This window comes from Hyaena hyaena, unplaced genomic scaffold, assembly GCF_003009895.1.
Source record: "Hyaena hyaena isolate Hyena2069 unplaced genomic scaffold, ASM300989v1 scaffold_4, whole genome shotgun sequence".
NCBI lineage: Eukaryota > Metazoa > Chordata > Mammalia > Carnivora > Hyaenidae > Hyaena > Hyaena hyaena.
The window spans coordinates 2,546,279-2,551,046 of NW_024080636.1; positions in this window are offsets into that span (position 1 = coordinate 2,546,279).

Sequence of the window (4,768 nt, forward strand, 5' to 3'; positions counted from 1 at the left end):
GTTTTCAAGGGTTCGAGTCCTGCGTCGGGCTCTGCGCTGGCAGCACGGAGCCTGCTTGGGGTTCTCTGCCTCCCTCTGTCTCTGTCCCTCCCCCGCTTGCACTGTCTCTGTCTCTCTCAAAATAAATAAATTCACTTGGGAAAAAAAAAGACTTAAAAAAACAAAGAATAAAGCCTCTGGACACACTGGGTCAGAGGTGTGAGTGTGTTCAAGGTTATAATAAACTCATAACCTCGGCAGGGAGGATGTTGACCGTGACCTCCCTGAGGCTTGGGCAGTGGCCAGTCCTTCTCATAGGGAGTCTGCCTTGTACAAGGGCTGCCAGGCGGAGCCAGAGGCTCAGAGACGGTCTTCTGCTCTTAAACCTGGGCCCTTTCCCAGGTCCCAGGGCTTCTTACATAAATGTTTATTTACACCTGCTCTTCTCATAAAGAACAGAAGACAATTTCCGTTAATGAAGCCACACGTACATGGGGGCGAGAAGGAAGTGTTCTGACTCTGACCCCTACTGTCATACTATTATCTCTGAACTTCCTGGCAGCCAGAGGGAAAGAAGAAACACAAAGTGGTCATTTTATTCTTATTATGTGACAGAAGGGACAGACTGAATCTTCACGGGAGACCAATTTTTGGTTCTAGATACTAAAAAGAAATGTCTCATATGGGATGTTAACACAACGGACTGCATCCTCAGCATTTTTTTACAAGGGGGAGGGCTGACCTAGATAGCAGTCTACAGAAAGAGGCCAGTGCCCATGAAGCCAGATTTTTCCCTCTGCCAGGGTCTGCCAGAGGCCTGTAGTGGGAGCAGCTTGAGGGCAGGACCTGACAATAGTAAATCCTATAAAACTGTTCATTTACATCGCACGTCCCTGGGCAAGCTTCCTTGGCTCTCGGACACACACGTGAATTCACCAAGCATTTCTGCGTGCCAGGCTCCGGGAATCACAGGTGATTAGAGCCCAGACAAATGGTCCCCTGCCAGTGCCTGGCATTGTGCTCAGCTCCTGGCAGGTTTTCCATAGAAAAATAACTTGCCAGATGTTTCCAGATCACTCCTCCCCTGCCTGCCCCCCTGGGTTGTGGCAAATGTTAAGGGAGGTAGTTGGGCAGGAAGCGCTGTATTGATGCTGTGTATCATACAGCTGTCCCCCCGAACCCTACAGAGGCACGCCACATACCTGCTCTACCACAGCACTAGGCCTGGCACCAAGAACATAATGACAAAGAAGTCTCTGACTCAGAAGAGCTCACAAACTGGAGAGGAGGAGAGATGTGTAAACACATTACAAAAGTGTTGTTGTAGTAAGAGACGCAGGTATGAGAAACTGAGAACAACAGAAGACGTGTCTGCTGTCGTGGAAGGGGCTTGTCAAGAACAGCTTCCTGGAGGGGCACTTGGGTGGCTCAGTCAGTTAAGCGTCTGACTTTGGCTCAGGTCATGATCTCATGGTTCGTGGGTTTGAGCCCCGCGTCAGACTCTGTGCTGACAGCTAGCTCAGAGCCTGGAGCCTGTCTTCCGATTCTGTGACTCCCTCTCTCTCTGACCCTCCCCTGCTCACACTGTCTCTATCTCTCTCTCTCAAAGATAAATTAAAAAAAAAAAAGAAAAGCTTCCTGGAGGATGTAACTACTCTGCCGGGTTCCGAAGGCTGACTAAGAGTTTTCCCGAAGGGGAAAAGGAGTCAGCTAGCACAGAGCCATAGAGGCTCGAGAGAACTTAGTCCTCGCTGGAAACTATGAGTGGTGGGCACTTGGGTGGCTCAGTTGGTTAAGCTTCCGACTCTTGATTTTGGCTCAGGTTATGATCTAACAGGTTTGTGGGATCAAGCCCCGCATTGGGCTCTCTGCTAAAATCATGGAGCCTGCTTGGGATTCTCTCTCTCCCTCCCTCTGCCCCTCCCCCTGCTTATGTGCATTCTGTCTCTCAAAAGTAAATAAATATTTTAAAAAATCCTCACACTTGTGAGTGGTATCATGCATTTGAAACACAGAATATCAGTGAGTAAGTGGTGGGAGGGGAGACTGAATGAGCAGAAGGTGGTTTTTCAAGTAAGGCTTAGATCCAGGGAGAGAATCTATGACTTTCCAATTGCTGCCTCCTCCAGGAAGACTTCCCTGACCCCACAAGCAGCTTTCCCCATCACAGCCCAAATCTTATGCTGTGATTTTGTTCACATGTTTGCAGAGAGCAACAATGGGGTCCTCCTCACCTCCGCCCACAGCTTGCCCAGCAGTGGGCAGGGCCTCCATGAAAGCGTGCGTTTTGGATGAATGGGCTGGTCTGGAAGTCTTACCAGGGGACTACCCATCTGCTTAGACACCAAGATTTTAGAGTGGCTCAGAGAATTCCTGGGGGCCAGGGGAAAAAAACCAAACTGTTGTACAGGTTTTTAAATGTTTTGGGGGACTTCGCAGAGTCTTGAGAGCTTTGCTTTCCCACCATCTGGGAGCTATCAAGATATGGTGGGTGTGTCTGGGCCAGGCCCAGAACAGAGGACAAGAGGCAGGAATGTGCAGGGTCCCTGCATAGGAATGGTTGCAATGTTCGGACTCCGGCCCTGGAGGGTGGCACAGGCTTCTCATTGTTCCACGCCCTCGGCTCTCCACTCTGATGGGGAGGGAAGGGCTTGGAAAGGCCAGAGACAAGCTTTGGGAGGAGGGCAGAGGCTTCAGGCTCCCTCAAAAGACCATCATGCTGTCAGTCAACACACTCACAGAGAACCTTCAGTGGGCAAAGCCCCTTCTCCTCCGCCCCGTATGGTAGGAGGGGCTCCGGATTTGGAGCCTGGAGAGCTGGATGCCCAGCCACTGGGTCATTGTGTGAATCTCCGCAAGTCCATTTCCCTGCAGCGGTAAGCAGGTGGAATTGATGTGGAAGTCACGGGAAATCATAAGGGTAAGTACAAAAGGAAAACAGATTTACAAGGTAACAATTTTAATGGCTAACATGGATTGGATCCATTGCACTTCTCACTGTATCCCCACAACCATGCAAGCGGGTCATCAGTCAGTCCTGTTCATCAAATAGAGCCTGTTCTGGCTCTTCAACTCTCACGTGCAGTAGGGTTAACCTATCTCCCTCCCTGTGGTGGGTGGAGCCATGTGACTAATTCTGGCCAATGACTTGAGATCAGAAGTGAGTCCAGGACAAAGCATTTCTTTTTCTTCCTTAAAAAAAAGTTATTTAAGTCATCTCTACACCCAGCTTGGGTTTTGAACTCACAGCCTGAGATCAAGAGTAGCATGCTCTCTAGACTGAGCCAGGCAGGGGCCCTCAGGCCAAAGCATTTCATGGAGAGTGTACAGTTCTCCACTCTCCCCCATCCCCGGCCACACAGAGTGAGGAGAAATGGTGCTGCTCCATCAGCCTGCGTCCCAGAGTCAAGACGACTCAGAGCAGAGTCTCCATGGATCCAAACCAGTGTGGACATGAGAAATGAACAAGCAAATCTTTGTTGTCATAAGCCACTGGGATTTTGGAATTGTTTGTTACTGCAGTATACTTTAACCCATGCTGACTGATATACCCCCCATTTCTACAGATGAAGAGCTCAGAGAGCTTGTGACCTGTTCAAAAATCACACAGCTATAGCAAACCCAAGTTGGAGACTCTAAAGCCCGGGCCATGTGTCTGGGAGGCCACCACAATGGTTTTTTTCTTGGGTGAAAGTCTGTCTTTGGAGGCTCCTGCCAGGGCTTGAAGATCTTTTCCTTTGGTGGGAAAGAACAGCGGTACAGATGTGAGGTCATTGCCTCCTTGGGCCACTAGAGGGCAGCTGAACCCAGGCTTGTAATTACTGGGCGGGCAGTGTCCTCCAGACCCCCTCAACCCTGGAGGATAGAGCAGGGCCAATGGGCAGGAGGGGGATACAGACACGAACCAGATTCCTTCCTGGCTCTCAAGGCCCTAACAGCCTGGCAGGGAGCCCGAGGGAGGAATTCTATCTAGATCTTTACGCTAGAAGAGATCACATGAAGGCATCTGGGACCTATTTGCAAAGGCAACTGAGGCCCAGAAAGGCAAGGGACGTGATGGCAGCTGTATAATGACTCCTGACTTCTTCTCAGGGTTTCTTCCTCTCAGAGATAATGTAACCCAGTGGGGGTGACCGGTAAAGGCTCCCCCTGCCCAATCTGTCCAGGCAGAACTGTGCTGCCCCCTCCCCAAACACCTCTGCTCTTCCTCAAGGTGGGTCCTCGGGCCTTGAAGCAAGAAGGGGAAGGGGAAGGGCCGAGGCAGGAACTCCAGACGCCCCCCTCCCCCACCCACTGGACTTCAGCAGGTGTTGCCCTGGTAACCAGAGAAAAACCACATTTGAAAACAAAGGTTGGAAGAGAGAGGATGGATGAACAGGGGAAGGTCGAAGGTCCTCATATTCACCATTTATTCACTCACTCATTCATTCATTCACTCATTCATGCATTCTATAGAAACTTATGAGGCTGACTCTTGCCAGCCCCTAGAACCCAGAGAAAAGAGAATTCAGGCCCCTCAGAACTGTCCAATATGACAACACAAATTAAAATTGAAATAAATTAAACAATTCAGGTCCTTGGTCGCTGTAGCCACATTTTAAGTGCTGAATAGCCACCAGTGTCTAGTGGTTACCGCTTTGGATAGTGCAGATATAGAACATTTCCATTATCGTAGAATGTTCTATTGGCCAGCACGGCTCCAGAAGCTCACTGACTAAGGAGAGCAATACACAAGAAAATCGACCTGACCTCACAGCGCTGTGTGGGCTGTGGCGTGCTCATCAGCAAA